This window comes from Cotesia glomerata, linkage group LG1 (assembly GCF_020080835.1).
Source record: "Cotesia glomerata isolate CgM1 linkage group LG1, MPM_Cglom_v2.3, whole genome shotgun sequence".
Classification (NCBI taxonomy): domain Eukaryota; kingdom Metazoa; phylum Arthropoda; class Insecta; order Hymenoptera; family Braconidae; genus Cotesia; species Cotesia glomerata.
In genome coordinates this window covers 14,589,821-14,615,880 of record NC_058158.1, presented here as the reverse complement: position 1 = coordinate 14,615,880, position 26,060 = coordinate 14,589,821, and the positions used below count along the sequence as shown (strand labels likewise).

General features: G+C 33.4%; 1 long non-coding RNA gene across 2 annotated transcripts; it reads left to right on the top strand.

Moving 5' to 3' along the window:
- The first annotated feature begins 300 nt into the window (after window positions 1–300).
- Window positions 301–26,060, top strand: LOC123263189. 2 transcript variants are annotated; one of them, XR_006509120.1, is made up of 4 exons: window positions 301–377; window positions 24,014–24,351; window positions 25,001–25,189; window positions 25,897–26,060. It is a non-coding gene; the product is annotated as an uncharacterized LOC123263189 (long non-coding RNA). The 2 variants fall into 2 exon arrangements; XR_006509119.1 differs by lacking the exon at window positions 301–377 and adding an exon at window positions 23,740–23,942.

The window sequence follows — 26,060 nt, the reverse complement described above, 5'->3', positions numbered from 1 at the left end:
CATTAGTACCTAGAGTATATACAATATATGTATTATTTACATATGTATGTGTGAAAACAATACCCTGATGAATAAGTGTGAGTGAAGTTCTTGTTTATGGTATTTCATAAACAATTTATTAAATCATTTTTCAGAATCTAAATTATTTACAGAATTGGTCGATATGCTGTATATAATTTTGTTTATTTGAAATCAAGTTTTTGAATCAGAAATCGATGAATAGTTAATGTTAATTACATCCAAGATCAATAACAAGGACATTCATTCGTTGTTAAAAAAAAAAAAAAAAAAAAAAAAATATAAGCGGAAGAGGAAGGGAGAGGTACTTCACGGCTGGCGCCATCAGTAGCAATATAGGAGAACTATTTTCCTATCGAGTAAGTTTCCCAGTGATACAGAAAGATGACTCTTAATTGATCATAAAGTTTATTGTTTTTGATATTTTTTTTGCCGAACTTACATATGAATGCTTCTAATGAAAAATATGGTTAAACTTTTGTACGATGATAATGATTTAAATAGTATTAAATAATTTTAACAATTTAATGAATGATTATCTTCAACTCAAAATACACAGCTCGTGAGAGTCAGTCTAAAATTACATTTAGGTATTGATATGTTCTATTCCTAAACTTTTAACATTTAAAATTTTCAAGGATTTGGAAAGTAACTGTTTTTACTTTTCTTTTCTACAGTTAAATTTGTTCCGGTTTTCGAAAAATTTGCTTGTGTATACGTATGTGTGTGTTTGTATGGACTTGTGCACAATCGTTGCATGATATTGCACACGAAATTTTTACAAATTGGTAGAATCTCTGTTGAAAAATAAACTATCATTCCAATTTTGCATGTATCGATCGAGCGATGCAACAGCTCTCATCATACGTATCAAAATGACTGACTGGCAGTTGTGAAATTGCGCGGATATCATCCCCCTTCTTTTCATATCTCTCACGATCCAACCTCCATCAACGATTTAGCCGTTGGCCAACCCCTCGTCTCCGCCTATATTCCTTTATTATGTTTATTTCTTTTTAACTAGTAGGAGCTTAACCGTTATTATTATGCTGTATTAGCTCTATTGAAGTATTTTTTTATCCAATTTTGAGTGAATTCAATCGAGAATTATGTCATCAATGTCGATCAATCAACTAATTTATCGAAAGAATAGTTTCAAAATACATCGTCTGAAGCATTTAAATTGACAGGTATTATTTACAAAATGTATTTCTTTCAAATGTGTAAGATTAAATTTTTCTACTATCAATCTTAAGATTGAATTTATCAAATCAAGTGTGTTTTTCGCAGAATTTGCGAAAATAGTGATTTTAAAATATCACGGTGTTATTTAGTTTTACATGGTATTACTAGCTATTTTCTGATGGATGTGATAGTGACTGCATATGAAATAGAGAGAATACCACTAATAATTTCGTTCTTCTGACCAACGATGAAAATTTAATCGGAAATTGATGATCATATCAATCATGTTATTGTATGAATCCAGAATTATATCTAATTTCAAAATGTCAAAACTTTTACACGTATATTTCTAAATCTTTTTTGAATACTTGCAAAATGTTTTTTTTTATCTTTCGTAAATTCAAGATTGAACATTTCGTTTCGACTCAAAAGACTATATTTTTTTATTTTTGATCTATGATTACTTTTCGCTGAGAATACGAAACTGTTGACCTTACGTGGGTTACAACCTCTACGTACTGCAAGAGTAATTTCAATAGTAATTTCAAATGATTTTTTTAATTTTTAGCTCCGCTCGTTGTGAGTGTGCGCGTGTGTGGAATTCACGCACGCGTGACCCGTGAGGGTTCCAAAGGCTGATTGGTCGAGCAGACTTTATGGAAGTTTGTAAACAATATCTAAAAAATATTTTTTATTTTGGTGTCCTTTACTGTTTGGAAGTTATCAGTATTTCTTCTGAAATCTTTTCGATTGCTGCACGGCAAAAATAGCTCCTAATATACCAGTCTATTAATATCCGACAGCAATATTTCATATATCAATATTGTAATCTTAATACTCGATTAAAAATTATTGATGGAAAACTATTTTAAATACTAAATAAATAATAGATAGCAAAACTAAAAAATACGCTTTAATAGAAAACTCAACTAAAAAGTAAAAAACAATATTCAATAAGTCTGAAATGAAAATAAAGTGATTAATAAATAAATTTTTTTTTTTATGATGATAAAAGTTGAGTAATTATGAAAATATCTTAAAAAACACCCCACACTTTTTAATAATAATAAAAATTTTTTTGTTAATCACTTTATTTTTATTTGAAACTTATTTTATACTTTTTAATTTGGTTTTCTGTTGTTAAACTGTTATTTATTCTTTACTTTTTAATTTAATTTACTATCAAATTTTTTTAACTATAATTCATTGAATTGTAACTACCACTCTGTGACAGGAGTAGGAAATTTGCGCGCCTGCTGCTTTCCTTGGATTTGATAGCCGTTTCTCAAGCTCTTTCCTGAGTGAATTTAAAATTGCCAATCGTGACAATTTTGAGCAGGATAATGGGTCTAACTGATTAAATTATTGTATTTTCATCGGTCCTTGATAAGTGTACAAGGATTTGATTTTTCATCTAACGTTTTGAGGTGGCCGAAAATCGAGTTCAACCAGTCCGTTATATACACATAGATACAAAGATATAGGCGAATCCGATAAAAGCGTGTTAAAAAAAGTAATATATCTGTATCTCGTACTCAACCGATTAAATTTACTGCGTTTAGCTCCATGGCATTATCTAAAATTATAGAAAGTAACATTTCTCGTGAAAAAATTATCTGATATAATAAATATATAGATATAATACATAAGATACGAATTTAGAACCACGTGTAGAAACAAATTTAGAATTACTTTCTTTTCTGTGTACCCCAATTAAGATGCCGTATTAAATAAATTTAATAATTTTTTAATTTATTTAATACTTTATTTAATTTAAATTTATTGACCGAGAGAAAATATTTATATATAAATTACTTATATATGATTATATATGAAAAATGGCCAAATATAATCATATCTAATCATATATAATTATATATAATTATGTATAATTATATATAACTATATATAATTATATATAACAATATTCAATTACATATTTATTACATCTAATTAATTATTGGGTTAATTTTATGGATAGAGTATTTAATATGGTCCTACGCAATTCTCACTAACCAATTAAAATCCCGAGTCAAAATTCGAGTCCCGTTTTGACCGTAAAAATGTCCCAACTCTTTGAAGTCTAATATGCCGCTAAAAATCGAGTCTATTTTGACCGTACAAGATGGTATCGGAGAATAAGTATGGTTAAAACAGCCGTACGCAGGTCTGTTTTGACCGTAAAAATTTCCAGGAGTATAATATTATCATTATAAATATTATTACTATATTTGTCATCTTGTTGATTATTATTATTTCTCTTGCCATCTTGTAGTTCTTAGGTGCGAAAATTTAAATTAATAAAAAACATGAAAAGTTGACATTTAAAAATTAAAAATTTAATAATAATAATAATAACAACAATAATAATCTCAGAGAAGGCTTTTTCTTTCAAAAATTTGAATTTTGGAAAAAAAATATTATTCTTTTCTAAATTCAGCTTAGTTCACATATTTTCACTGAAAAAGTTTTAAAATATATAAGAATCGCAGGTAATTGTTTAATTTCACATTTTTAAAAGTAATTAATTTTTGATATTTTTTCATAGTTTTTTTTTAATCCAACAACTGACGTTTTTCATATTTTTTACTCTAAAATTGAAATTTTCAAAAAATTAAAAAAATTTTTCTATTTTAGATTTACTCTGATAAAAAAAAATATTTTACAAGTAGAAAAAAAAAATTTTTTTAATTATCGATTTTTCGATATTTTGCTAAAACTTTTTTTTAACCCAAAATTTGAAATTTTTCATAATTTGTTTTTAGTTAAAAAATTGAAACGTTTCATAATTTTTCTTATCCCAAAATTAACATTTTTGAAAAAAATTTTGAAAAATTTTTCTATTTTAGATTTATTCTAAAAAAAAAAAAAAATATCTATTAAGTAGAAAATAATCTAATCATGTTGATTTCACACCCCATGAAAATAAGCAATTACCGAATCTTACAATTGAAAATAGAAGTATAAGATTAATAATTGAGAATGGGTATCTAAATTTCAATTTTGAATGTCTATAAATATAATTATTACTATTCATTTAATTTCTCCGTAAAGTTCTTTTTCAGATTCCACTCAGAACTTAGTCATTTCAAGACGCGTCATTTAAAAAGTTTATGAGACTACTGAGATTCGCCTTTTACCAATCGGCAGTGTAGCGATGCGGGTAGCGCGTAAGTCTTGACGAGCGATAGGTTCCAAGTTCGGTTCTCGGTTAGGGCAAAGCGACTTTTAATTATTTCTTTATTTACGAAGCGTATTAGGTTAAGTTACCATAAGTAATCCTTTCCTCCTATTTCCTTACTCCTTAATATGTATAAACTGGACAATAAATAACCCCTGTTCGTAAAAAAAAGACTCAAATTTGGGAAATCATCCATTTTTGTTTTTTTTATTACAAAATTAATTTTATATATTTTTTTGTGCTCATAAACAATCTTGATAGTAGTAATTGTAATAATTGTTAATTACAAATTTTTATGTTAATGACAATTATTATTAATTACTATTACTTATTTCTTATAACAATAATAATTATTAATTATAATAATAATTATTATTGCATAAATTAAAACAAAAAAATAAATAAATGTGATTTCAATTGGATTTGAACCCGGACCCCTAAGAATTTTAAAATTTAATTTATTATTATTTATTATTATTATTATTATCATTATTTCAAGCCTGGTTTGACCGTAATCGTGGTAGAATGGGACAAAACTCCACTAGTTACGGTGAAACCAGGCTCAGTTTAAATGAGCTATCAATACAGCGCCAAGTCTGTTTTGACCGTAAAATTGAGATGGGAAAAAATTACGGTTAAAACGGAACTCGAATTTCGACTCGGGATGCAAAAAAAATTTTGATCAAAATCTAAATATAGATTTTAGATCTTACCAGATCTTTCTAGAAATTTCTAGATTATTTTAGAATTTTCTAGAACATTCTCGACCGATTTGAACATTGGTATACATATTAAGACTTTCTAGATCATTCCAGAAATTCTTAGAACAATCGAGACCATTTTAGACCAATGATAGTCTCACATTTTTAAAGTTAATATCTTTCAACCCCCGTATCATTTACACCCTTATAATTATCAACTTGCAACCACCATAGTGCACGATGGGAACCTTGTACCTATTGCCATATACAAACACTATTCGTCTGCGATGCGTAGTTTTGGCTGCAAAGTGAAATATCGGGACACCTCCAATTTTATAAATATATAAAGATATATGGAACTATATATAATCTTGCCTGGCTGTATATTGTTCCATATATAGTCATATATAATTATATATAATTGTATATGGAACTATATATAATCCTGCATGGTTGTATATTGCTCCATTACGAGTCTTGAGAAAAAAAAATCAACATGAAGCAAAAAAAAAGAACCCAATTAAAAAAAAAAAATTACAAAAATAAGGTCAAAACCAAAAAATTAAAAAAAAAAAAATTAGGAAAACGGTTGACTCTGAAGGCCATCCCTGCAACTTCCCGCTACTTTCGTAATTAAGCGCTCAAAATTGCACTTATTACGTTTTTGAGCTCTTCGAGCTCGAAAATATGATTTTCGTGTAGTTTTGAGCTCTCCGAGCTCAAAAATCTGATAGGAGTTTCATAAAACTATTTTTTGAATTTTCAAACCGCAATAACTTTTGAATGAATGAACCGATTTTCACGCGGTTGGCGGAATTCAACGCAGTCTTTCAAATTCTATGATATGTTTTCAAACACAAATTGATCAGACCGGAAATTTGGGTGTAATTCGAAAAAAACACTTTTTTTCGATTTCTTTCGTCAACGATTACTCACGAACGAATCAACCGATTTTAACCGGCTTGGTGGCGATCGACGTGGTTTTTCGATGTTGAGAGCTGATTAGTTTTTGGAATTGATCGGTCAGGCCGTTTGAACGTTATTAAACAAAAACCGCAGTTTTTTTAAGATTTCTCAAAATTGATCGGCCCGAATCGGTCCAACTTGTATTCAAAATCTTAGTTTAGTCAAACCCTTTCGAATGGCAACGACCGCGATCAAATCGGTCAAGCCGTTCAAAAGTTATGAGAAGTTTACACACACACACACACACACACACACACACACACACACACACACACACACACACACACACACACACACACACACACACACACACACACACACACACACACACACACACACACACACACACACACACACACACATATATATATATATATATATATATATATATAGACACAGTGACAACATCGCGAGGGTAGTCAGGGAAGCTTCCTATGACCTTAAAACGTCGAGATCTGATGAAAACTCGATTTTTTCAAAACAGGGTGAAAACAATAACTTCCTAATTTTTGAAAATCTTCGATTTTGTTAGTGGGAAGTTAAAAATGTCGCAGTGATTTTAAAAACACTTGTTTTCAAATCTTTTATTGACGATATCTTTTGAACTAATTAACCGATTTCTACGTTTTTGGCGGCAATCGACGCGGTTTTTTAAGCTCTATAAATTATGCTATGTCATCAAAAGTGATCCGAGAAGAAATGACGAAGTTATGTGGAAAAACACTTTTCGGTTTTCGGTTTTCTTTCGTTCACGCTATCTCTCGAACGAATCAACCGATTTTGATCGGGTTGACGCCGATCGGCGTGGTTTTTCAAGCTTAAGGGCGGATTAGTTTTTGAAGTTGATCGATAGAGCCGTTTAAAAGATATTCCAAAAAAACTACTTTCAAAAATGATTTTTTTCTTATTTTTTTTAAGATTTTTCAAGATTTCTTAAAATCTATCGGTCCGAATTGGTTCAAATTCTCAGGAAATCTAAGTTCAGCGTAGCCCTTTCGAATGGCACCAACCGCGATGAAATCGGTTCAACCGTTCAAAAGTTATAAGCGAGTCACATAGTCACACACACACACACACACACACACACACACACACACACACACACACACACACACACACACACACACACACACACACACACATACATACATACAGACATAGTGACAACATCGCGGGGGTAGTCAGGGAAGCTTCCTGTGACCTTCAAACGTCGAGATCTGATGAAAACTCGATTTTTGCAAAACGGGGTAAAAACAATAACTTCCCGATTTTTGAAAATCTGAGATTTTTAGCGGGAAGTTAAAAAACATTTTAAATATTTTTATTTATTATTATTAGCATTTAATAGAATATTTTAACAATTCTTAAATACAATTGGCCAGGAGTTCACTGGTTAAAAAATATTTAAAATATTTCCATTTTTACATATCATAGCGTGACTTTCATATACATAAAAATAAAAATAAAAATAATATTTGGATACATTTAGTTATCAAGGACATATACTAACATGAATCAAGCTAAATACTGACTTCTTTTCTGGAAGCACTTTTTCAAAAATAAATAAAGTTTGACTAGGTTAGGGGAGTTGTTTGCACCAATAATTCGCCCCAGTAGGGCTAGATCATCTTCCTCAGCCAGTGGAGCCCAGAATTCCGTTAGAATGTCATTTAGGAATGGACATCATGCGATGACATGAGTGATAGATTCTTTTTCCTGGAGCTGGCAAAAGCTGCAGTATCGGAGCAGTGTAAGCTTGTGTGTTACTTTCTTAAGTGTGATATTGCACACATAATTGTTGGCAAGACGTAACTGCACCAACACTTTGAGAAAGGATAAAGGAGCATTTTCCACGTGATAAGTTGCACCGAAGAGTGGTTGTGGGAGTATGAATTGGCAGGCTGAAGAGTGCTGGTATCTTTCAACATCCAGTCTGCAAAGATATTCTAAAAATTTATCTATGATCCGGGGAACCTCTAATTTCCAGGTAGTTATGTCAAGGTGATCCAGAAGACCATCCTCATTGATTGTTCTAAGCAGGTCTCTTAGTTGCTGTACCCAGTTGTGTCTGTTAGAGTTATAAGGAGATAGACTGAGAGTGTGAAGACGACGGAAGCATTTTTTCGGAAGTCTGTTTTCATGCATATCCAGGATTTTTAATAACCAGCTTAGCGCTTGCTTGAGCACCGATACAGCTACATGTTCCAGGCCGAGTTAATATCTAATTGCATATCCCGGAGTGCATATTGGGAGGTAAAACATTCTCTTGTGGAAATCAAGCTGGGTTGCCTCTAGTTTCTCAAGGTTTTTTGTCCTTAAACACCAAAAGTGTGATAAATAGATCATCATGCTTCTCGACAAGCTGTTAAAGAGGTGGACTTTACCTTTCCAAGAGTTCGCCGCAAGCTTCGCGAGGATATTGAGAACTGTGCCGGACGCCAACTTGCTTTTCTTTATAGCGGAGTTAGTGGCAGTATCTCCTTGAAGGGAAGACGTAAAGTAGATGCCAAGGTATTATTGGTATGAGCTCACAATTCCCAACGGTTCGCCCTTGTACAAAAATTGTTCATTTCTCTTGCCAATCCTACCACAAGAGCTCGTTCTAAGAATTTGCGTTTTTGAGGTGTTGACCGTCAAATCATTTGGATCACAGTAAGTCTCAAGGTATTTTAATGTTCTGCGAAGCATAGCTGGAGTCCGAGCAAGTAAGGCAAGGTCATCAGCGTATTCAAGACAGATTAGATCAGTGTGTGCATCTACGTTGAGTCCCTGTATATCATGCTCCTTCAAAAAAGTAATGAGATCTGCTATGTAAAGTATAAATAATAGGGGAGTCAGCGTTTCGCCTTGAAGCGCTCCATTTGATACGTTGAAGGTCTTTGAAAGCCCATCTTTGCTCTTGACTTGCATGACTGTTGTGTCGTATAAGGACTTTAGTATGTTCAGTATTCTGGGGCTGATGCCAAGATGGAACAGCTTAGACCATAGCTTGTCATGCGGAATGGAGTCGAAAGCGCGATTGAAGTCAACGAACAGTACGTAGGCTGCAGTTCCTTGGAGACGTATGGCCATTTGGAGAGTAGCTAGTAAGCAAAAGACATTATCACTGCAACCACGCCCAGACTGAAAGCCAGCTCGTTCTTCAGGGATGATGCTCAGCTCTACAGCCCACTTCTGAATACGAACCGCAAGTGTTCGCGTAAATATCTTTAGGATGCAGTTTATCAGTGCGATGCCACGGTAGTTGTTGGGGTCTTCGACATTACCTTTTTTATGTAGCATGCACATGACAATCTTGGACCAATCTTCAGGAGTACTGCCAGCGTTCAGTACTTTATTGTAGAGTGTCAGCAGAAAGTATAGCCAATTGTCCGGCATTTCTTGGAAAAATTCATAACTAATGTTATCGGATCCTGCTGCTTTACCTGTTTTGAACTTCTTAAGGCTGCTTATAAGTTCCGCACAGGTTATGTCAGCATCGAGTAGCGGAAAGCTAGGACCGAAAAAGAGCAGATCCATTCTGACTTACGGCTGGTAGACGCTTTCATAGAATTGCTCTCAAACATGTGTAGGGATCGAGTTGGGCAGTTGTTTGAATTTGCGAACTGAGTTTACTGCCTTCCAGAAATCAGATGTGTTACTGATGTTAGCGAACTTATCTTATACACCTTTCTCATATGCGTGTTTTTTAGCTTTTGTTAAAGCAGTGTATTTTTCCTTCAGCTTATCATATTCGGACCAAAGCAGATTGCTGGACTTATGTCTTTTACAGAATTTAAGTAGGTTGGTAACTGTATTTTTAAGGGCTGCATACTCAGCATCATACTAGGGTTTGCTTACGTAGATACGATTCTTAAGGTGAGCACTTTTACTTGTAACCATTTGCGCGTGCGTGGCTGCATCAATGACGGTTCAGTGTAGCTTGGGATAAAGGTCCCCAGCTGATTCCTGAGGGTACATTGCCACATAAGGTGAGTTGAGCATGTGATATTTGTACTCAGTGGATGCGTTTTGACACCATCTTAGGATGTGTCGTGGCTGACAGCAGCTTGTGGGGTTGACTGTCTGCAACCCAACTGTAAGTTAGATAGTCACTGGTAGGTGGTCAGAGTCTGATGTCATGGACTCAACCCACATGTTATTGATGAGGTCAGCTCCCAAGAGGTTAACCCAGATGAGATCAGAAGTACTTTTGCCTAATTTGCTAATATATGTATAACCTCCGGGTATATCCTTTTGACAGCGGCCATTGAGTAAAATGAAGCCATTTTGCTCCAAAAATTCTAATAAAACTGAACCGCGCTTGTTAGTTTCGAGGTCGAGAACCGATCTTCTGGGATTAAGAAGAGTTGAAAAGAGAAGAGTTTGGTCCAGTTCACCAAGTAATCCAACTCTGGCATTGAAATCACCACCTATAATCATAATGTCGAAGCTTCATGCACTTTCCATTTGGTGTAACACACTTTACAGCGAGCTGAGTTGAGAGCACAAGTCAGCAGTAGGCTTGAGATATACAGAAACAACTACAATTTTTAGGTTGCATATTGACGGTTGACCGATAATCCAGCTGCTGGAGCTATGTAAGAGGTTGTAGGTTACCCCATTTGGCGTGAGAACTGCTAGACCACCGCTGGCACGCCCAGGAAGATCAGATTTTTTGTCAGCTTCAACAGTGATCGCTTGCCAACCGGCCGGAGGGTGAAGTTTGTGCTTTGATGAAAGCCAGGCTTCGCAGAGACCTATATAGCTTTAAGAAAGATCTTTGATACAATCGATGTTTCTGGGACCCTGAGTGTTCCAGAAGGTTAGCTTGATTCTGTTAGGGTTGATTAGTTTTTTGAGACGACGGGCGACTCACTATTGGAGAGATCCATCATTGTATTGGCCGCAGATGCTTTTGCAGATGAGACCAGCTTATTTAGAGACATATCAAAAATGTAAGGAGAGCCATCGACTATCAGCTTGTTCGGTCTTATTTTAACGGATTTCCCATTAGCTCTTAAAATTTTGGCTTCGTCCCTAAGCTTTTTTGCTAATTTTTCTTCTTCTGGGGTAAGATCATATCCAATATAGACCGGGACCTTAAGTTGGCTTTTTCTCTTCATTATATACTCCTTATTTGAACTGCAGTTCACCGTAGCCTTGATATTTTCTTTATCTTTACCTATGACAGAAACATCTGTTATGCAATTGGTGAGTTAAAAGTGTTGATCGAAGAACTAAGAAACTTGTGAACGGACATCTTGATTATTTGGCTTCAAGCCTCTGATGATAATGTTATTCCTAAGGTGTTTTTCTATAGCGTCAATGCTGTTTCTTATCAGGGTTCTTTCCGTTTTTGCCAGACTGGTCTGAGACAAGGGAGATACGAGTACGTCAGGGTCCATAGAGTTTGTACTCGAGGACTCAAGTACAGCTAATCTTTTTTTCACTGCCTCAAGTTCACCTCTTAAAGCAGCATTTTCTTTCGATAGGGCCATATTCACCTTCTCAATTTTCTCGTTACTAGCAGCACTGGTTGCTTCGATTTTATTGACTAACTCCTCCTTCATTTGGACGAGATAACCCTTGTCCTCCGTTCTCCATATTGCGAACTGGGTAAACAGCTCCTGAACAGTCTTTGGCTGATTGTCCACCATGTCGCTATGGGACTTTGAATCAATAGGACGAGAAGTTTTTTGCGGAGGGGCAGCTTTATCTAAGTGTAAATCGGCTTCTACAGTACATTGTCTTTTACCTGCTTGTCTCTGCAACGCGGCATATATAGTTTCCGATGACTGCGGTTGTAATTTGGATAGCTGGGCAGTGTTCGATGGTCGGCCTTTTGGTGTGAACTTTAAAACAGGCGAGGATTTGGCTGAAAGGGGTTCGAACTTTCGTGACAGATCTATAGCACTTGGAGAAGAGATATTACTTGAGGTTTTGTTTACAATACTACTGGTGACCTCTAGTGGCTGGTCCGAGGGTCTACTGTTCACTGAGCTGGTGGCTTAATCGGTAAGGTCACTTACTGTCGACTTTATGTCCAATCTAACCTCATTGACTGAGTCCGGCATTTGTAAATGAGGGAAAAACTGTTTAATAACTGTAGTTGAGCTTGTTATTTATCACAATTATTGCACACAAATTTTTGTAGTATTGATTTTGACAAACACTTGATTTTTATGTACATAATAAAACAAAATATCTAACTTAAAAGGTGCAACGCACGAAAGCACGTCTGAACGCCAAACGGTCTCCAGTTGAACTCAAAAACATTTTAAATATAAAAATGAGGATTGCCATTGTCTGTATTGCAATGGACTTTCCTCAGAGTCCTCAGAGTCATGGATTCAATGTAATAATTGTAATAATAGGTCTTATGATTTTTGCGCAGGAATTGGCAAAGATTATTCTGACGAATATGTTTGTGATCATTGCAAATAATCTTATATTCATTAAAATATCTCGATGTGATTTCCTAATCATCGAACATTTATATTTTATGATTTATTCAAAGTGTAATTTTTGTTAACGTCTTAAAAAATTATTATAAATTTTATTGTTAAGCTGTTAATTAGTTTTAAATAAATAATAATTAAAAATATAATTAATTTCTTTTATTGCACTCAGAGGTTTTAAACCTACATACAAGAAAAAATATAGAGATCTTATTTAGCAATGAATTGGTTACATTAATTTACATTGATTGAAATCACATGTTGAGTTTTCAGATTGAGATTTTAAAATACGTAATATCTTGAATCAGACCTTTTTTTTTCTATATTTTTATTAAGTCAAAATTAGAAATATGAATTGCGTAGAGTAAAACATCCTTGGAGGAATTCAAATAAAACTTTGAGATTAGGTTTCTGTCTGGTGCAGAGGATACCGTGATCAATAATTAATAATATAATCATTACTGTTTTAATTAAAAAAACTTGTGTCTTCAATTTTTTATAAGCCATATAATTCAACTTTTTATTAAATTTTTCAGTTTAATTAAATTCATTCTAATTCATTGACCTGCAAAGGTCTAAAATAATGAATTCTTTAAATTTGTCATTTTTTTCTCGAGTGGTCCATTACGCCCCACATATCACATATTGGCCCGAAATATAATAAAAACATCATAGAGGCCATGACGGAAAATGGAAAAAAAAATTTTTACCTAATTTATGAGAGAGGCCGTTATGCCAGGGACCGTAGTGTACTTCTCTCCCCGGTATGACTCAATTTTTTAGTTCAATTAAATTTTTTCTAATTCATTTTAACACAAATTTATCACAATTTGAAAAAAAAAATTTTTTTCCGTTACAATTTTTTTCTCGAGTGGTTATAAAGGTCATAACTTCAGGGAAATTGAAAAAAAAAATTTTTACCTAATTTTTGAGAGGGGCCGTCGTGCCCCAGGGGGCCTTCGTGCCCCAGGTTCCCCTATAGAATTATATATGATTATATAGAAAAATTTTTTTCTCGGGTGGTTTCGCCTCGATTTTTGAATTTCAAGTTTCCATTAGATCTTCACGTTTTAAAGTCTTCAGAAGCTATTTTGACTATTTCTAAGAAGATGCCTGAGATATGTGAATATATTTATGTGCCTGTTATAAATGTATATTTATACACTAATTATAAATGTATATTTGATGATGGTTCTGAGGGAGCCTAGGCTACAGAATCCAATAAAATTATTATCTATCTATCTACCTGTGTGTATGTACTGGTGTGCATGTATGCCCAGAAAAAAACGTGATTCTAATTTTGGATGATGCTATTTTTGGCTCAGTGGTATAGTAAGTGTTGTGCTTCAGTTTCGTAAGTGTACTTATTAATTCAAAGAGCTCAGAACTTAGAGATAGGAATTTTTTGGAGAATGTCAAGTTTGAAAATAACGAGAAGTTTCAAAAATAGTCCCCAGGCCTATTTTAATAGGCCAACTGTTTTATAGATTTTTTTATTTGAGAATTTAAAACCTCAAACTTAACTTTTCTTGTGAGTAGACATGAATTGTTCCTGCAGAGATTGTGCATCCTCCGTCGGGAATTTTCAATCCTACCTAGGATCGAAAAATTATACATAGAAAAAAAATTGACTTGAATCAAGTAAATAATTTTGAAGAACTTCATCTTCTTGATTTGAGTATAAAAATTCTTAAACTAAGAAATTTTTCTTAATTTAAGTGAATTTTACTTGATTCAAGAACTTTTAACTTCCCGCTAAGAAAAGTATGTGAACCGCTTATAACTTTTGAACGGCTCATCCGATTTTATCGCGGTTGGTGCCATTTGAAAGGGCTTGGCCGAACTTAAATTTTGAGTATAATTTGGACCGATTCGGATCAGTAGATTTTGAGAAATCTTAAAAAAACTAAGAAAAAAAATTTTTTCAAATGTGGTTTTTCTTGGATAATTTTTAAACGGCTTTACCGATCGATTCCAAAAACTAATCAGCTCTAGACAATAAAAAACCACGTCGATCGCCACCAAGCTGGTCGAAAGTGTTTTTTTTGAAATTACTCCGAAATTTTTGGTTTGATCAATTAAAATCTGAAAATTCTTTATGATGCTGATAAAACTGCGTCGAATGCCGCCAACCGTGTGAAAATCGGTTGATCCATTCAAAAGTTATTGCGGTTTGAAAATTCCAAAAGTAGTATTCTATGAAACATCTATCAGTCTTTTGAGCTCGAAGAGCTCAAATGCATAGAAATACTATCTCTTTGAGCTCAGCGAGCTAAAAATATCACATAAATTATATTTTGAGCTCAAAAATCTCAAAAACGTCATAAGTACAATTTTAAGCGCCCAGGTATGGAATTAGCGGGAAGTTGCAGGGATGGCTTTTAGGGTGAACCGTTTTACTAATTTTTCATCTTCATTTAATGAAACTCTTCAAAATATTTTCTTGGTTCAAGAATTTTTCTCTTGATTCAAGATAAATTTTAACTTCCCACTAAAAAAAATTGAAAATTGAAAATAATTCAGGAAGTTATTGGTTTTAACCCGCTTTGCGAAAATCGGGTTTTCATCAGATCTTAACGTTTTAAGGTCACAGGAAACTTCCCTGACTATTTCCGCGATAGTGTCCATGTGTGTGTCCGTGTGTCCGTGTGTGTGTGTGTGTGTGTGTGTGTGTGTGTGTGTGTGTGTGTGTGTGTGTGTGTGTGTGTGTGTGTGTGTGTGTGTGTGTGTGTGTGTGTGTGTGTGTTTTGTAGGGGGAATCCTTTTTACGGATTCTAGGCATAGCTGTTTGGCCTGGATATGTGGCGACTCGACGCAGCGTCATACTAACTCGACACTAACGCCCCTACCCACTAAACCCTAAACCCCTTTCTCTTCTATCCTCTGATCCCCCATGGTACCGCCGTAAGGCATTTCTTCGCGGGGGGAGGAATTAGCTGCCGCTCTTCCTTCTGGTGGCTAAGATGTTTTTTATTTCTATCTCCCTTCTAGTTTCTGTTTTCTGCTCTTTTTCTCTCGATGGACCGCAACTCTGTAAGCACTTCAGTGGCAAAGGTGCTCGTGGCGTTCCAGACAGCTTCTGATGACAGCATTTCTTCTACTATTGTCTCCGGTTGAATTCTCTTTTTTAGAATCTTCTCTAATTCATCGCGCTGTTGGTTAAAACGAGGACATGCAAAGATCACGTGCTCCACGTCTTCAGCGACACCTGGGCAGGATGGGCACTCCGGAGAATCGTCGTGCTTAAAGCGGTGAAGATAGGCTCGGAAGCAGCCGTGTCCTGACAACATCTGCGTAAGGTAGTAGTTAACCTCTCCATGACTCCGGTTCAGCCAGTCGTCGATCCTCGGTATAAGCCGATACGTCCATCTTCCTTTTTCTGCAGCGTCCCACTGGAGCTGCCATCGGTCGAAGCTGTTTTGCCGTTCTTCAGTTCTGAGCTCTTCAGCGCTTAGTGTAGTTGACCTTTTACGATGATAAAGGTTCCGTCTTTCCTCAGCGAGGACTCTGAGAGGCAGAGTTCCGGAAATAACGCACACTGCTTCCTCGGATATTGTGCGGAAGGCGCTGGCGACTCTTAAGGCACATTGTCGGTATACTGGTCCAGCCTTCCTCCATGATTCTTGCATCTCGAGAGCGTTGGTCCAAATAGATATACCATATGTAAGCACCGATGTGACTACAGATGATAACAGTACCCTTCTGCTCTGCTTTGGCCCTCCGATGTTCGGCATCAGTCGTGCTAGACTTGTTCCCACTGCTGACGCCTTGGCACTGACGTGTTCTACCTGCTGCTTAAAGTTGAGTCGGGCATCAAGCATCACTCCTAAATATCGAATATAAGGTTGTGATGTGATTTCTTGTTCGGCGACTTTCAGCTTAATTGTCTCTACCACTTTCCTGCTGGTAATAAGCACTGCCTCAGTTTTGTGTTGCGCCAGTTGCAGGTTCACTGCGTCTATCCACCGGTTAACGCGCTCGAAAGTGAGATCGAACACATGGTTTATCTCGTCAAGATGTTTGGCAACGATCACTACGGCTACGTCGTCTGCATATGCTACGAGTTTGACGTTTCTTGGCAGAGTTAGTCTTAATAGGCCGTCATACATAATATTCCACAGGAGCGGGCCTAGAACTGAACCTTGTGGTACACCTCCAGAAATAGCATACTCCCTTGGACCGTTCTTCGTGTCATACTTCAGGACCCTGTTTTCAAAGTAGCTTGCTACGATCTTAAGAAGGTATTCTGGTACATTCTTCTCTTGGAGGGCCTGCATGATGCATTCCCAATTGGCGGAGTTGAAGGCATTTCTGATGTCTAGGGTCGCCACCAGGCAATACTTCTTCGTTCCACCCTTCCATCTGGTTGTGTGTGTGTGTGTGTGTGTGTGTGTGTGTGTGTGTGTGTGGGTAAGTATGTAAACCTCTCATAACTTTTTAATGACTTTCCTCTCATAATTTTTTAATGGCTCAACCGATTCGATCGCGGATCAAAATAGGTAGTGATCTAAAGAATATCATTGCCATTAAATTTCGTAAAAATTTGAATCGGTTCGGTTGGCTAGATTTTGAGAAATCTCAAAAAAAAAATTTCAAAAAATGGTTTTTTTTGGAATAACTACTTAACGGCTTCACCGATCGATTCCAAAAACTATTACACTCTTGAGTTTAAGAAACCACGTCGATTGCCACCATTCCCGTCAAAATCGGTTGATTTGTTCAAGAGTTATCGAAAACGAAAAATTTCGAAAAAAGTGTTTTTTTTTCACATAACTTCGACATTTCTTTTTGGATCGTTTTCGCTGAAATAAAATAATTATTAGAACGTAAAAAAACACGTCGATCGCCACCAAGAACGTGGAAATCGGTTAATTGGTTCAAGAGATATCGTGCAGGAAAGAAAACCCAAAAAAGTTTTTTTTCGGAATTACTCCGAAATTTCTAGTTTGATCAATTTTAACTTAGAAATTTTTCATAAGGCTTAAAAACTGCGTCGAATGCCGCAAACCGCGTGAAAATCGGTTCATTCATTCAAAAGTTATTGTGGTTTGAAAACTCAAAAAATAGTGTTTTATCAACCTTCTATCAAACTTTTGAGCTTGAAGAGCTCAAAAGCATAGAAAAGTTATCTTTTTGAGCTTAGAGAGCTTAAAACAACATATAAATTGTATTTTTGAGCTCGAAGAGCTCAAAAACGTCGTAAATGCAATTTTAAGCGCCCAGGTATGGAATTAGCGGGAAGTTGCAGGGATGGCCTTCAGGGTCAACCGTTTTCCTAATTTTTTTTTCTCGTAGAAATTAGTTAGATGAGCTTTAGTTTGTGAACTGTAATACACATAATAAATATAATACTATATGTTCCTTTCAGCATCGTCAAATACGGCTGACACAAAATTTCTGTTAAATATTTAAGAACAAAGTAATACATTTTATATTATTTTAACACAAAAATTTTTTAACATAGGCCGTATTCAACACAAATACACAATATTTTTTACTGTGAAAATTCTAAATAAAGCAACCATTTAGTAACAAATTTAGCAACACATGTGTTATATGCATATAAATTTTTTTGCTTGAATAATGGTTCAATGCATGATGGATGAGTCTATATATATATATATATATATATATATATATATATATATATATATATATATATATATATATATATATCTATCGACCTCCTTTTCAGATTTTACTTCACATAATTCATAGTCTCATCCTCGTAATCAAGTTGATTATTATTATTATTGTATGTAATAAAGTTCATACTTAAGCTATCATATTTATTTATATCTTTTATATCTAAATCCAGTATTTGTGTTAATTAACATTCTTGCTCTTAAGAGTAATATTTAAGAATAATTTAAAATTTTAAATATTCTAGAATTAATTTTAATTACGTTTCAGTAATCTACATTTGATATTTATTTTGCCATACACAGAAAAAAATTTGCTTTAAAATTATATCACTTATGATATTAAAATTGAATTTACGTTTAACATACTGTTTTAATCACAGTCATATAAGTAATACGGGTTATGTTCTGCGCTGTTATTGTTTACATTATCTCATATTTGGACACTGTTATGCATTAATGTGTTAAGTGCTATGGAAATTCTATGTTAATTAACACACTATTGTATAACAGAGTCTATTTATTCCTAAGTAACAAGATGCAAATGAAAAATATGTGACTAATAATTTTGTTCATTTAAAATGAAGGTAGTGTTTATCAGAAAAATCGATCAAAAATTGTGAACTTACGCGGACTTCTTATAACTGATGTAAATTTTAAATCATCTCGGTTAATATAATAGTTGATACAGTTTTTAGATAGTTTTAGATAGTCAACTAGTGAGGTTTGTACACCACTATTTTCCTTGTACCAAAATGAGCATTTTCTTTAACATTTTAAGTATTTTATATATGAGAAAAAATATGATTTCGGATAACTGTTTAGATTTGTTGGCAATCCATCACTTGGTTTCCGAAAAAATATTTTCAAGAAATATGATATAATAAAAAACATCAACAGGTGTACTTATAACTTTTCATTACGAGCACCCAAAAATTCTACATTCTACATATGACTGGAAGAAATACACCTGGTAATTTTACCGCGTCATATGCTTAATTTAAGGTTATATGGCACATTAGTACTTCAGCACAAGTCTTATAAAAAAAGATTATCATCAAAATGAGAGGTATATCATTATGGTCCCGTAGTTATAAGTACGTAAGTAAAAACTATTATTAATGATGATATCACGAAATTTTGACTTATAAGCTATTAAAAACAGAAATTCAATCTTGTCTTGCAAAATAATTATTATGTATAGACGTACATGATCATATATGTATGACTATGTAGGAAATTTTACTAAATATTTACTAGTTATAAAAAAATTTAATCGTACAGGTCTAAGATAATATGCTTTATACTGACATCTGACTAATTTAACGAATATCTAGGTATATTGACACGAGTATAGATAAATTTGATTGCATTTGGTTAAGCTTATGTAAAACTATATGGGCTGTAAATTGTCAACAATTTTTATACGTAGCTAAGTGCAATCACGTATGGATAAATAAAATTAGGAATTGGTATTTCTACCGAAGTAGATTGCAATTATGTATTTTGATTTTTCGTCTTGAGACTTTTTAATAATATAGTATTGAGCAAAAAAAAAAATTACAGTTTTCATAATTAGAATTGATATTTAATAAGCTCTTACAAATACACGAATTAATCAATCACCGTAACTTGAGAGGGCTGATCCAACTCTTTTACAACAACAAAAATTTAGTACAACTTGTACCTTCTATTGGAGATTTTCAGAAGTGTTTACACATAATCTATGTGCAACAGTTTTCAATGATTTGGATAAATTATTATCAGCTCTTCGACAGTCGCGCTTTTTTGAGTTTATCATTCACGCTCAAGAATTAGTCATCAGTTGAGTACTATCAGCGCGTTCCTATATGATCATAGCACGACGGGTAAAAGTTTAATGCGATCATGATGTAATGAAAAATTTTGAGAGAAAAATTAGAAAATGGAATAAAGAGAAATTGGGTAGAATAAGATTATCATGTAAAAGTTTTTCAGAGATTGAAAAAATTTAGTCAGCCTGGACCAGAAGTCGAACCTAGCTCACTCAGTGAAAAAAATTCATTGTCCAAGTTGACTAATTTTAATAAGAAAAAATACATCGTTCATATGAAAGAGATCAAATCTGTTTAAATAGGATGATTTTTTTAAAAGGATGCCTTTATAGTAATGAGAACTAAAATATTATGAAAATTGTAGAAATTTTCAACATGAAATTCAGTGAAAATTCCCAAGTAAATACTAAAATAATAACGATGCTTCGATAACATTTTACAATGATAAACAGAGAAATTATGTTTGAAGTTGGTACATGGAAAGAAAACTATGGGAACTATTTCTAAACATTATAGGAATATCCCGTGTCAAAAAAAAAATTGTCCCGTAAAAAAAACCTAATAAATAATCAAAAATTTTTATAAGAGTGATGGTTTTTAACTAAATTTCAAAATCCATTAACGACGAATGAATTAATAATTTTAGTAATGAAAAAACTTTCAACCAAATTGAAAGTGGTCAATTTCACACCAAAACAATCATAATGCGATTGTAAATATAGTTTTAGTATTTACAGTGAAAATTTAGAAAACGGTTGACCCTAAAGGCCATTTCTGCAACCCGACTAGAAATTTCAGTGAGGCAGTGATTTGGCGCAAGTAAGGCATGCCGAATTCCAAACTTGCAGTAAGTGAGGCATCCAAACCAGGCCGAAGTTTGGGATGTAACGCAGTTGCGAGGCTCAGCCTAACTTGGCTTCCTGATTAGGTTGCAGTTTGGAAACCAAATTCGCAACGAAGAATCCAAATCTAATTCTTTCTTGATTTTTAGCTTTTTTATTATCAAGCGAAAATTAATAATAACAAATGCTTATTCTTTTATCTTCTTTTACTATTTTACGTATAAATATTAAATTTAGGACTAAATTTTTTAAATATTTCATGAATAAAAAAAAAAAATTCTTTGTTTTTATTTAATATTATTTTTATTATTTAATTTTATTTTTTCTGTAATTTTTTTTTGTTTTTTGGAGCGTTTTTTAATGTGAAGAGGTTTTTTTGATTGGTAGATTTGATAAGTCAAGGGGGAAGGAGATGATGGAGGAGTTAGATACACTAATCACACATAACACTTAACTTTACTTCACACTCGCCTTAATAGTAATTATAATTAGTAATTATTAATTATTAAAAATCGTACATGTCGAACGCGAGACTCGAACACGGTACCCAATGCACGAGGGCCCTATACCCTACCGCGACGCTACGCCGATGATGAGCGACCTCTTACCTCAAGATACTTATAAGCACAACTAATGTTCGGCTTGCCTAATTTAAAACAAATAAGATTCGAATTGGGCTAGCCTAAGTTCGGAAAGCCAAGTTCGCTCCAAACTAGCAAAACTCAGGTTATCGTTACTTGAAACCAGTTCGGCGTTCCCATGATATATTAGACTTAAGGAATCCATGAAACTTTCCTAGTTACGTTCAAATATGGCAAGCCAAACATTTCGTTCTGCCTACCTTGGTTTTTATGAGGTATAACCTAGGCAAGCCAAACTTGCCCCGAATTGGTTCTTCGGCATATGCCTCACTGAAATTTCGAGTCGGGTACATGAGACACCATGTTTATATGTACAATACACAAATACTCTCATAAATACACACTTTTATAAGTATAGAACTAAAAGGCTTAACCTTGGAAAGACTTGAAGCCAAATATCTTCTCCCACTCCGTTTTAGAGTACTTTGGCAAGAAACGCCGAAGTTCGTCAAACGTTTGGAATGCCTAACTTGCAGGAAATTATAAAATCCAAAGGTCTACGGAAGTTCGGTTTGCCAAACTTAAAAGTAATTGGGGCCATCTTTGATAAGACGAAGTTTGGCGAATGTTTGGAATGCCTAACTTGCAGGAAATTATAAAATCCAAAGGCTTACGAAAGTTCGGTTTACCAAACTTAAAGGTAATTAGGGACATTTATGGCAAGCTAAACTTCGGCAAATCTTTGGTTATCGTTACTTCCAGCTAGTCAGGCATTCCAAAGGTTCGCCGAAGTTCGGCTTGCCATAGATGTCTCAAATTACATGCAAATTTGGCATGCCAATCTTCGTTTTGCCTAACGTGGATTTAAGAAGGCGCAAATTAGGCTTGCCTAAGTTAGGCAAGCCAAACTTGCCCCTCACTAATTCTTCGGCATTCCTCACTACAATTTTTAGTCGGGAACTATCCACTAAATTCAGTCATTGAGCGCTTGCATCTTTGCCGCCTATTGCAATATTTTTGAGCTCTTTGAGCTATGGTTTACTTTTAAACACAAATTGATCAGACCGAAAATTTTAGAGAAATTTCAAAAATTCACTTTTTTAGAATTTTTTCGACAACGATATATCTCGAACCAATCGATTTCCACGTTCATGGCGGCAATCGACGTGGTTTTTTAAGCTCTAATAATTATTTTATTTCATCAAAAACGATCAGAAAAAAATTTCGAAGTTATGTAAAAAAAACACTTTTTTTTGAAATTTTTCGTTTTCGATAACTCACGAACGAATCAACCGATTTTGACCAGCCAGGCGGCGATCGACGTGATTTTCCACAGTTAAGAGCAGATTATTTTTAGAGATTGATCAATAAAGCCATTTAGAAGTTATTCCAAAAAACGATTTTTCGAAAATTTTGTTAGTGAGATTTCTCAAAATCTAGCGAACCGAATTGGTCAGGGCAACAAACCATTTTTATAAGTCTTAAATTATGTTTCGATTGGTCACAATCTGTTAAAAAGTTATGAGGGTTATACATATACACACACAGACACACATATACTCTAGATACCATTTTTAACTTAGGTAGAGCAGTAGAGTAGTTTTGTAGGACATCAAAACGTTAAAATCTAGATCTGATTTAAAATTTAATTCTCGAAAAAACAAGACTGAAATCAATAACTCTGATTCCTTAAAATTATAAATTTTTTTTAGAGGGAAGTATAAAGCAAAGAACAATTTGTAAAAAGTGTGTGAACAGAATATCGTGTATATATTTTTATGTCAAAGTTACTCGCTTTATTTCTCATTAAATTTTGAAAAAAAGGCTACCCAGACATTCAAACATTTGCTTACACACATTATTATATATACTCAGTATATTTCCTCCAGACTTCAAATGCGTGAAAATTTGAGAAAGACTCTATTTTCAACAATCAGACTGAAACCAATATCTTGGTGAATTTATCTTGTATAGTAACAATTTTCTTAGCGCGAAGTTCAAAAAACTCCAGACTCATAAGAGTACATTGATATCCTCCCCACTTCATTTTCATTGGATTTTTCAAGTTCTTCAGCTTCCTCTCTCGATCAATACCACACAATAATGTGTAAGTAAGTCTCTCAGGATTCATGAATAAGAACACAACAGCTTATAACCTTATTTTTGTATAGTTTAAAGTAGAAAAATGAATTATTAATACATAAATATCTTATAATGCTTTAAAAAAACAAACACGGTTGTGTAAGTTCAATAAGTATGAAAGTCAAAAGATAATGAGAATATTTAGAGAGCAGATAGTTAAAGCGAATTCGGAAGAGCTTACAGTGGCAGTCGGAAATATCCGAGTGCTACCGAATCAAATTTAGTTCAACAGTCAGTTGATGGCATGTATCGTGCCTTCATATTTTTATCTACTACACTTCATTGCTTAGTATAAAGATTATAAAATCCCAAAGTTTGAATTCTCTTATTTTACAAGAAGATATCAATGTTCTAAATGCACAGATTTGTAACGAACGTTTATAAACTAATATGCATTGTAAAAATTGACTAGCCATGACAGAACTAAAACGTAAATTTTCGTTCAAATTTAATGTAAATCTGTTTAATATAATGATTAATAAATATATTGATATGTTGCAGGACTGAATAGAGCATGATCGAAAGCACAATAAACATAGACCAGTTTTTTGATATGATACGATGCACGGACCTATATTGGGATCGCCTTATAGAGTTGGTGGGTGCGCGTGATCCAATCATCACAGAATTTGGGAACCTCCTGCTTTTGCCCGGGGAGCTTCAATGAGGAGACGCCCCATGTTACGACAACTCGCTCGACGAGACACCTTTCCTTTCATGGCGAAAAGAATAGTCGAGATATCGCGCATTGAAGGGCGTTGGCCCATGTTCCTGTGACGCACTGAGACAGCATTCAGGAATCAGCCTCTTCGATTTCATAAATTTACTTTCATATTACGGTAGATACTTAAAAATAATATCTAAGTGCATTCATAATCTATTAAAAACTATAACAATGTTTGTGACTTAAGGATAATGTGCTACTGCTAGAAATAGTGCTGGCCAGTTCAAGTTTAACGTATCGTACTTCATTTGTTCAATTTAATTTCTTAATCAAAAGCTTTTCTTTATACAAATTTTTAGCTATTAGCTATCAACAAATATTTATTTTATATTGATTTACAATCTTTTGTTTAGATTTATAATTTATAATAAGAAAAAAAAAGATTCAAGTATTTGATTGTTTATTTTTGCACATATTTCATTCGTTTTATAGAATCCCTGCTTGACCTATCAATTAAAAAATGAAAATAGCAACTTTCTATCAGTATAATAAAAAATAATGAAATTCAATCTACTTTTGGAAATTTATTCAAACAAGATAATTATTTTGAGTGATTTTTTTTCCTAAAATATATTTTAACGTATATTAACGTTAAATTATCAAGTCTAATTTCAAATATATCAAAATTTTTTTAATAGGGAAATTATTTCCATATTTATTAGAGGAAATTTTTTCGTATCGTTGAAATTTGTATAACTATTTTTTTTTTTTTTTTATTAAATATAAATTTCGAACAATATAATTGAGCCAACTACTTTTTTCAGGTAATTTAACAAACATTATTCTGCACGTATCAGCTATAGAAAACGTAACAATTCGTTCGTCATCTGCAACTGATATTGAAGAAAGTTCTATAAATAATAAACAACTTATCATGGAAATATTGATGAAAACCGTTATTGATTGCAATAACCATATCCAATACTATAATATAAAAATTAAATTGCACAGTAGTAAGTATCAAGTAATTATGTGTTTAGCTTTGTGTGTCTTTTTAATTTTAGTCATGTCAGGTATAAGCCGTTCAGGAACCTGACTTCCTTTCACCATATAGTATTGATATTAATGCCCAGTCAACTATTCATCAATGAATAAGTAACTGGCCATATTACTTTTGTATTCGAAACCTAGTGGTGAGGTTATACATTCTTGTGAAAATTTTAAGTTTACTATTAATAAGTGCATACATTTTTTTTTTATTCTTGTTTTCTATGACTTGTAAATTTTTTGTGAAAAAATATTTACCTAAACAATTTTTTTAATTTCAAAGGGATATAATTAATGCATAACTTGCAAAAATAGATGGAAGTTTTCTTAGAATCATTTTTAGAAATATAATAATACAATTTTGTTTGATAATTAATCGATTTATTAAATACATCCATAGGTTTTGCCAGTTAATTAAAAAAAAAATGATAAAAATAAATTTGTTTACATATATTTAATTAAACTTTTTGAACTAATTGAACTTTTTTTAAGAATTGGAAACAACAATTTTTTTTGGTTCATTTTTAAAACAATAGCTTGTTCAGGACCGTTAATTTCTCCCAGTGAAAAAATCTTGGTGTAACTTCTATTGATTATTATAATTTACCAAAAATTTTTAGCTGCGTACAACGATAAACATAGTATATATATTTTAAATTTTTTTCATTTCTAGGATCTTAATGGTGTACAGAATTTGTTGGAGCTTACATTTCAAAGAGAAGATAATTGCAGAATCATAAATATCGAAAAAAATACATTAATCCTATTTTTTCGAGCAATGGTAAAAAAGTGAATGTACGTAAATGATTTTGAATAAGGTAATGAAAAAAAAAGTAA